At 37.1% G+C, this 10,066-nt stretch overlaps 1 protein-coding gene across 1 annotated transcript in view; it reads right to left on the bottom strand.

Annotated features, from left to right (window-relative positions):
• Positions 1 to 10,066, bottom strand: part of immt (inner membrane protein, mitochondrial (mitofilin)) — a 905,839-nt gene that overhangs the window by 133,985 nt on the left and 761,788 nt on the right. The window lies entirely within an intron of this gene.

Raw genomic sequence — 10,066 nt, 5'->3', positions numbered from 1 at the left:
AATGTGTGCTAAGTAGATTTGTGGGTGGACGATTCAGGTGCTTGTTTCTGGAGGGGTTTTGACCTCAGTACAGAGATCTACATCACACCTGAGACGCTGCTGAACAAACATGTGCCCAGATGTGTTACAGCTGTTACAATGATGTCATCTCAAATGACAGAGAGTGTTTATTAATCATTTTTCCAAACAGCATCCTCTGTCGTATTTGGATGTAACATGTTGCTGATAGCACGTTATGCTTGTAAGGCAGGGGCTTTCATTTTTTTAAATGACACAGACCTCCAGATAAGATCATCCTAACTTGTGCAAGGCTCCCACTCCAACACGATGGCGCTAAATGCCACTAAAAGTGGGCTTGTAATTATATGGGAGACACTTTAAGTGCTATACCAACCCTATCTGGTTGGCTATACAGCACCTTTATTTAAAGTTGCTAAAACACATTTATCAAATGGACGTACTGTATGTAGAAAGGTTTTATACTCTCGTTATTTAATCGCTATGTATGGAAATGTACTGCAGCAAAATCTGTTTTGAAGCTGTTTCTCACTTTCATGCTTTTCTAAGGTCAAAAATTGGGCCCTGCATTATGGAAGGCGTTGGGGGCAAAAAGGATAAGGACCTTCATCAGGATATCTTTAGGAAATATAATGTATTTTAATGCTGCTGTTTTATTTTTTTTCCAGCTAAACATAAAGATAACCTTGAAAAAACTACTCACTATTCTTTTTTTTTGTATGGCAGTGGTATAGCATGGGGTGCTATCAGGTAGTATAGCATGCAGTGCTATATTGCTATGTGATTTTGCCAAAGATAGTACAATCCTGGATCATCATCTTTATTGTATGTTATAAAATGTAGTCCATACAGTTATTCCTACCCCCAATAACCAACCTGTAAATTGTTCCCAAAATTAATATAAGTTCAATATAAGTTCGATATAAGTTAAAAAAAAAACTGGGTTGTGCATTATGGAAGGCCTTGGGGGCAAAAAGGCTAAGTTGCTTCATCAGGATAATGTCAGGAAATATAATGTATTGTAATGCTGCCATTTTAATTTAATTAATTTTCCAGCTAAATGAATAGACAAAGGGAACCTATTCATTATTTTTCTGTATGTCAGTGATAGCATGGGGTGCTATCAGGTAGTGTAGCATGCAGTGCTATATTGCTATGTGATTTTGCCAAGGATTATACAATTCTGGATTAAAATCTATGTTGCTCCTTAAACATAATTTTTGTTTGAAAATATAATCCATACTGTAATTCCTACGCATAAACCAACCTGTAAATTATTTTCAAAATCAATTGTAATATAAGGTCAAAAATTGGGCCCTGCATTATGGAGGGCCTTGGGGTGAAAAGAAAAAGTACTCATCAGGATATCTTCTGGAAATAATGCATTTTAAGCTGCTGTTTCGATTTTCTCCAGCTAAACAAATAGACTAAGAGAACCTTGAAAGAAACAATCTTTTTTTTTTTTTTTTTTTGTATGGCATAGCATGGGGTGCTAGGTGGTGCAGTGCTTTATTGCTATGTGATTTTGCCAAGCATAGTACAATTAACATTTATTTTGATCTTTGAACATCATTTTTGTTCGAAAAAGTAATCCATACCTACAGTAGTTCCTACCCCCATAAACCAACCTGTAAATTATTCCCAAAATCAATCGTAATATAAGGTAAAAAATTGGGCCCTGCATTATGGAAGGCCTTGGGGGTGAAAAGGCAAGGACCTTCATCAGGATATTTTCAGGAAATAATGTATTTTAATGCTGCTGTTTTGATTTTCTCCAGCTAAATGAATAGACCAAGAGAACCTTTAAAGAACTATATAGTTTTTTTGTATGGCAGTGGTATGAGGTGGTATCAGGTGGTATAAAATGCAGTGCTATATGCGATTTTGCGAAGGATAGTACAATCCTGGATTAACATCTATGTTGTATGTTGTAAAATGTAATTCATACCTACAGTAATTCCTACCCCCCAAAACCAACCTGTAAATTATTCTCAAAATCAATCACAATAGTTTGATGACAATCATAGAAGCAGAAGATCGTAACTGTAAGCTTACATTTTTAAGAACATTTTTCAACCCAGGCTCATTCTGAAAATGTACCTTTATATACATTTGTGGAGACTGTCAAATACGTCTCATGAGCTATGTTTGTTTGCAGCTTTCGTTTTCGCAAATCCATGAGAGGCCACTGCATGCTTTTTGAGATCTCAAATTTTTCTCGGGAGCGCCATTCGCGCTTGCTGTTCTCACATAAATTTACTAGAGGCCGCTGTCGACTGACTGTTTGACTGACCGACTGACCCACCCTCCCCCTTCCTTAAACCCAACCAATAGTATGTTCAAAAGCATAGATCGACCCGTAAACACCCTAACCTAAACCTAACCGACAAATTTAAAAAGCAATTCAGAAAAAGATAAGTCCTTGTCTGGTTTTTACCACATTTTACCACATTCTCACCCTGTGATTTACTTGTTTATTTTATTTTTTGGCTTCTGTTTTTGTCTTACCCACTTTCTGGAACCATTTTCACTGGACCCAAACTCTTTCATCGTGGTCATCTCCAGTGGTGTAGTCCTAAAAAAAAGGTGGTGTGCTATTACACCCGACCCAAATTTCAAATTAAAGTAGGCAAAGAAACGACGAAAGTTAATGTTTCCTTGATTCATCATAGATATATAATTTATTTATTTTTTTACATCAGTTACCTGTAATTATTAACTTTCACGAAAGGAAAAACAAATAGTATGTCAATGTAAGTCAATGGTTACAGGTTTCCAGCTTTCTTCAAAGTATCTTCTTTTGTGTTCAACAGAAGCAAAAAAAAAAAAAAAGACAAACCCTTACAAGTAAAGGTTAAGTAAATGATGACAATTTAAATTTTTTGGGAAAACTATCCATTTAAAAAGAAAACAAAAATTGTTCTTTTCAAAGCGAGATGCTACACAGTTAAGATGCCAGACAGTCTAATCCTATTATATTACTGCCCCCCTTATTTAATCTTAGCTTATTTATTAATTTTAAAACTGAAAAAAAAGTAAATCAAGATAGTTACTACAATTTAGTTATCTTATTTAAGTTAACTCAATAGGGCCTGTGCATACATGTAAAGACAGCTTTTTAGCTAACTTTCTTTTCTGGTTTATTACTTTATATGTTATAGGTTAATTCCTTTTAACATCAATCAGACATTATTTTTAATTATCACATTCGTGCATGCTTTTTTTAAAACCAAACTATTAGGAGTCTGTCTTCTGTTGTCGCTATTATATACTAGTAGTTGAAAAAAATATAGCTTAAAGGGGCTAATGATTTTGTCCCCAAAATGGTGTTTAAATTAAAAACTGCTTTTATTCTAGCTGAAATGAAAGTATCTAGAAAGTAGTAGAAGAAAAAAATATTATCAGACATACTATGAAAATTTCCTTGATCTGTTAAACATCATTTGAAAAATATTTTAAAAAGAAAAAATAAATTCAAAAGGGGGCTAATAATTCTGACTTCAACTGTATGTATATATATATATATATATATATATATATATATATATATATATATATATATATATATATATATATATATATATATATATATATATATACCTTTAAGCTATATTTTTTACTGTTATGCGATAACTTGCCTAATTACCCTAACCTGCCTAGTTAACCTTATAAACCTATTTAAGCCTTCAAATGTCACTTTAAGCTGTACAGAAGTGTCTTGAAAATATCTAGTAAAATATTATTTACTGTCATCATGGCAAAGACAAAATAAATCAGTTATTAGAAATTAGTCATTAAAACTATTATGTTTAGAAATGTGTTGAAAAAAATCTCTCCGTTAAACAGAAATAGGGAAAAAATAAATAAGCGGTCTAATAATTCAGGGGGGCTAATAATTCTGACTTCAACTATATATATATATACATTTTTAAGTAAGAATTTAAAATAACACACTTAATCTTTGACATATGATAGGGCGATCTTAATTTGTGAGTTAAAATAAACCCATTTGGTAAACAGTTAAAGGGTATGGGAATACACGTAAATTAGGGAAGTTTATTCAGAAAAACAATCAGGTTATACGCAATTATCGATCCTCAGAAGTGGTAAAACCTAAACAGCTTGTGGAAAAAAAGTAAGCATACTGAGTATATGTGCGTATAGCAAGGACTACACCACTGGTCATCTCCTCTCTGCATCTCAAGTACACTGACGTACATGCGAGCTAACTGGACAAACTGTTAAAAGCCAGAAAGCTGTCCATACGGAGGTAAGCAGTCAGCAGGTAAGCACAAAAAGGAACGGCGTCATACTGCCCCGTAGCATTAATTTAAAAAATGAAATGCAGCCATTTGTACTTCAGGCTACATAAATCACGATTTCCAGAAATGTATATAGAGCTACATAGAGTATATAGATTTGCCATTTGTTTTTGTAATAATTAATTTTCTTTTTGGCTGAGTCCCTTTAATTATTTTTTTTTGTATATAACAAAAATGTGACAATAAAATATACATCACAATAATATTTACATTTTTGTTGCATCAAATTTAAAGGAAAAAATAAAATAAAATGATGCAAAACAAATAAAATGAGTAAAAGAAAAAAGAATATGATGTTTTAATTAGTGACAAACTATTCTAGATAATACATTAAGAAGAGATTGTTGAAAATACATCCATGAAAGGCACGCACTAGATCATCAATATGACAATTATTTGTTTTTATAAATCTCTTGAAGTGGGGAATATAGTTCACAAAGTGGGGGTCGCGAGACAATGTGGCGGGGGTCGCATGGGTACTTCCAAAAAGTCTTATATGTTATTAAACTATTAGAGTTACCATATGTTATCCATAACCAACTGAAGATAAAAAAAATTATTTAATAGTTACATAAAAACAGCATACTAATAAAAAGATAATATTAAAAAATTAAATGAATAATGACATCAAAAAAATGATGTGGTTGTTAGACTGTTGCACTTTTTTGGGTTGTCAGTATGCTCATGTTTATATGGTTCTATTGGTGTATGTGCACTGTTTTGTGTCATGTTTTATAAACACCTTCGAACATCGTGGGGGTTGTGAGTCACTGAAATTGTTATTTCGGTGGTTGCGAGCTGAAAAGTTTGGGAATCCCTGATGTAGATAAATAAGTCAGTATCAATTTATTCAATCTTTTCCTGTTTCATTTGAAATAAGATATATAAAGGGTGTCCACATTTTCTCAAAAGCAGTTAGTCTGCCTTTTAATATGTAATCTTTTCCATAGATAAACAGAAGGACATATTATTGATCCACTGTACAATAGATGGCCGTTCCACTTTCTTTCAGTGCAAAGCTATTAGATGCTTTGTTTGGAGTGTATATCAACAAGTTTACGAGTGCTGCTAGGCAACCAATATTTCCTGTCTTTTAGATGCCTTTAAATAATTCCCAAAATAAACATTTCAAGTTTTGCGGGTAGGTTTGTAGATACCATCTTGAAAACAAACATTGCCACCTCTTTCCAAAATTCCTGTACCTTCAGAACAGTCCCACATACATTGCAAAATTGAAACTGTTTCATCTTCTGATGCATGTGGCTGGGATATTTTGGTTTATTTATCTTGTCTGGAGTAACATCAGTTCTCATAATCCAGTATACATTTGAGATTAGTGTTAAATGTTTGTGATTGAGCTTTTGTACAGCATGCTTAAATTTAACATAAAATGTAAACATATCCATTAATTCTGATTGGAATGTTGTTCCAGGATTAACATAGACGTGGATTCAGGAACATGTCATACCTGGTGAAATCACACAAACCTGTAGGGATGATATAGTGCCACTGCTAGCCACTGAAAAACTGCTGAACAACATGCTTGGTTCAACAGCTCCTTTATATGGTGGCAGTGTTATATAACACCTCAACACCTCAGAGAACTGCTGAAGAACCAACTTAGGTGTGTATGTGTTTGTGTGTGTGTAATGGTTTGGTGAATTAAAAATTGTACTGACATGGGTGACCACTCAAAAAAAAAAAAAAAAAATACACACACACATATATATATATATATATATATATATATATATATATATATATATATATATATATATATATATATATATATATATATATATATATATATATTGTAGCGAGGCAGAGGGAAAACACAACCACAGTTAGATGATGTTACAAACAATGCCCCGGAGGGTGCTTTATTTACAAGTGTGTAAGGAGTGAATGAGTGCTCTTCTTAAAGGTGCGTGCTCAAGTGCTCCGGGGAGAGGGTGAAGACTGGTGAGAGGTATGGTGCTGGATCGGTCACGAGCTGGATTCGGCTGTGGGAGAGACAGAGAGAGACAAGCGTTAGCGCAGGGAGTCATGTGCAAATGAAGCTCAGTTTCCTCCTGTGTGGGGCTGGCTTATATCTCTCCCTGGCTGATGAGGTCCAGCTGTGAGCGATCCGGGGTTGATGAGTGATCCAGCTGGTGTGGATTTGTGCCCAGGGCGACGTGGTATTATCCGACTCGCTACATTCCCCCCCTTAGCGTCGTCCTGGTCCTGGGTATCCTGCGAAGAAAGAGCAGTGTGTTGAGAGGGGGGGTAGAATGTTTTGACAGACCTGCCCATCCTGACCAGAGCCGTGAGAGTCCGTCTGCGTTTCCGTGGGAGGCCCCGGCTCGATGTTGGACGTCGAAGTTGAAATCCTGGAGCGACAGGAACCATCTGGTGACCCGAGCGTTGTTATTCTTCGCTGTAGCCATCCATTGTAGCGGGGCGTGGTCGGTCACCAGAGTGAATTTCCTGCCAAGGAGATAGTACCTTAGCTCCAGGATTGCCCACTTGATCGCCAGGGCCTCCTTCTCCACCGTTGCGTAGCGGGTCTCTGCGGGGGTAAGCTTCCGACTCACGTACATGATGGGATGTTCTTCATCGCCGTGGACCTGGGAGAGGACCGCGCCCAGGCCCGAGTCGGAAGCATCCGTCTGAAGAATGAAGGGGCAGCCGAAGTCAGGTGCGTGCAGTACCGGTGAGGATGTGAGGGCCGTCTTCAGGGCTCGGAACGCGTCGTCGGCTTCCTTGGTCCATCTTATCCTCTCCGGCTGCCCCTTTCTGGTCAGGTCTGTCAGAGGGCTGGCTATGGATGAGAAGTTAGGTATGAAACATCTATAGTAGCCCACTAACCCCAGAAATGCACGTACCTGGGTCTTTGTGGTGGGTTGGAGTTTCTTGTAGTGCTTTGACCTTGTTTTGTTGTGGCTGTATGAGACCTCTTCCAATGTGGAACCCGAGGTATCTGGCTTCAGCTAGACCCAGGTGGCATTTCTTGGGATTAGCTGTGAGCCCAGCCCGTCGAAGATCTAAGAGCACCCTCCGTAACCGGGATAGGTGTTCTTCCCATGACTCTGAGTGGACGATGAGGTCGTCCAGGTATGCTGCTGCATATGGCTGGTGGGGCCTCAGCAGGATGTCCATCATTCTTTGGAATGTGGCTGGGGCCCCGTGGAGCCCGAAGGGAAGAACCCGGTATTGCCAGTGCCCACCGGGTGTGGAGAAGGCGGTTTTCTCCTTGGCGTCTTCACTGAGTGGTAACTGCCAGTAGCCTTTGGTGAGGTCTATGGTGGAGATAAATCGGGCTCCACCCAGCCTATCCAGCAGCTCGTCCACCCGAGGCATGGGGTATCCGTCGAACTTGGAGATCTCGTTGAGTTTCCTGAAGTCGTTGCAGAAACGGAGGGTGCCATCGGGTTTGGGGACCATCACTATTGGGCTGGACCACGGGCTACGGGATGGTTCGATGATGCCTAACCTTCTCATCTTCTGGATCTCCTCGTCGATAGCCAGCCTGCGAGCCTCTGGAACTCGATAAGGCCTTTGCCGGACGATGGTGCCAGGAGGAGTGATAATGTTGTGCTGGATGATGGAGGTTCGGCCCGGTTTCTCCGAGAACACATCCTTGAACTGACCAACCAAGGCTTGCAGCTCCGCCTTCTGGTTTGGTGAGAAGCTCAGTTTCCTCCTGTGTGGGGCTGGCTTATATCTCTCCCTGGCTGATGAGGTCCAGCTGTGAGCGATCCCGGGTTGATGAGTGATCCAGCTGGTGTGGATTTGTGCCCAGGGCGACGTGGTATTATCCGACTCGCTACAATATATATATATATATGTGTGTGTGTGTGTGTATATATATGTATATATAATTTGTCTGTTTAAAATGTCAGATTTCTTATATAATCAGATTTAATCAGTAACAAAATATTTACATTTACATTTAGTCATTAAGCAGACGCTTTTATCGAAAGCAACTTACAAATGACGACAAGGAAGCATTTCACACAACTATAAAAGCAACAATGAATAAGTGCAGTAGGCTAGTTTCAGGCGTGTAAAGTCTAAGAAGCAAAGCATTAGTAATGTAAGTTTTTTTTTTTTTTGAGTACAGTTAGTGGTATAGCCAGAGAGGCAATTGCAGTTTAGGAAGGAAAGTGGAGACTAAATAGTTGAGTTTTAAGTCGTTTCTTGAAGACAGCAGGTGACTCTGCCGTTCTGATGCAGTTAGGAAGTTCTTTCCACCAACTGGGCAGATTGATTCCGAGAGTTTGCGAAAGTGATTTCGTCCTTCTTAGAGATGGAACAACTAGGCAACGTTCATTCACTGAACACGAGTTTCTGGAGGGCACAAAAATCTGCAGAAGTGAGAGCAGATAAAAAGGAGCAAAGCCAGAGGTCGCTTTGTAAGCAAACATCAGAGCTTTAAATTTGATGGGTGCAGCAACTGGCAGCCAGTGCAAACGGTTGAGTAGCGGAGTGACATGTGCTCTTTTAGGTTCATTAAAGATCACTCGTGCTGCTGCGTTCTGAAGCAGTTGAAGAGGTTTGACAGAGTTAGTTGGAAGCCCGGCTAGTAGAGAGTTGCAATAATCCAGTCTGGAGAGAACAAGAGCTTGAACAAAGAGTTTAGCTGCATGTTCAGATAGGAAGGGTAGGACCTTTCTGATGTTATAGAGTGCGAAATTTGCAAGAAATATGAAAATGGTATAAATATATCTAGGTGTAGAAAAAGCAAGATCCTATTAGCTTAATTTTATGAGATGGTTAATATTCGGGGGGAAACAATTTAGTATTTAATAAGAAGCATTTAAAACTTATTGGATTTATTGGTAATATTATATGAATCTAGTTCTTATTTGTTTAATTTATGTTTAACTAACAAAAATCAGTCACATATTGTTTAATGGTTTAATCGTGTTAAAAAGTATTTCCGAATGAAATCCAAATGAATGGAAGTTTTATATGCAATCAGAATACATAAATCTTATTTATTAGGCCTAAATATTTTTTTGAGTGTAGGTATTACAAGGTTCTGGTGATATATGAGGACATTGTTTCCTCATAATCCAAAACTGTTACAAGCCATACTTAACAGAGTATTTCCACCTTTAAAATTTACAGTATAAAAACATTGCTTCTATGGAGAGCCCTTATAAACAACCCAAACCACCGTATGTGCATGTGTTTAGTTTTATAAAGAAACTCTGATTTTACTAAACAAAATGGGTTTAAAAGTATGTGGAAAATATTTGTCCTATTAAGTATTAAGTAACTGTCTTCATTATTATTTTTTTTGGTTATTTTATTAGTTAATTTAATCAAATATGTATTGATTTAATAAAATAGATTTATTTTATTCACATATATTTATTTATTTATTTCGAACAATTTCACACAATAACATTGTTAGAATAGAAAAGGTACATTCTGGTCACCACACTGCATTTTTTTTAAATAAAAAAAGAGTCGAACTGTTAAATTGTGAAATAGTTTTGCAATTTCATGAAACTGTTTTCTTGTTGAATGTGGTCTCAGCAATATTACTCCAGTCTTCAATGTGACATGAAACTTCAGAAATCAGTCTTATGCTTACTTGCTGTTTTACTATGGTAAAATATTATTGGTACAAAATCATTAGTAATAATTTTTACAGCAAACAATTTTTTTAATAAAAAAATGATAGCATTTATTTGCAATATGTATTTACAGTACACATTTCTTTCACTCTTTAA

The sequence above is a fragment of the Danio rerio genome, chromosome 14, assembly GCF_052040795.2.
Source record: "Danio rerio strain M-AB ecotype USA chromosome 14, GRCz13ab, whole genome shotgun sequence".
NCBI classification, from domain to species: Eukaryota; Metazoa; Chordata; class Actinopteri; order Cypriniformes; family Danionidae; genus Danio; species Danio rerio.
This window is presented reverse-complemented; position numbering and strand designations above follow the sequence as displayed.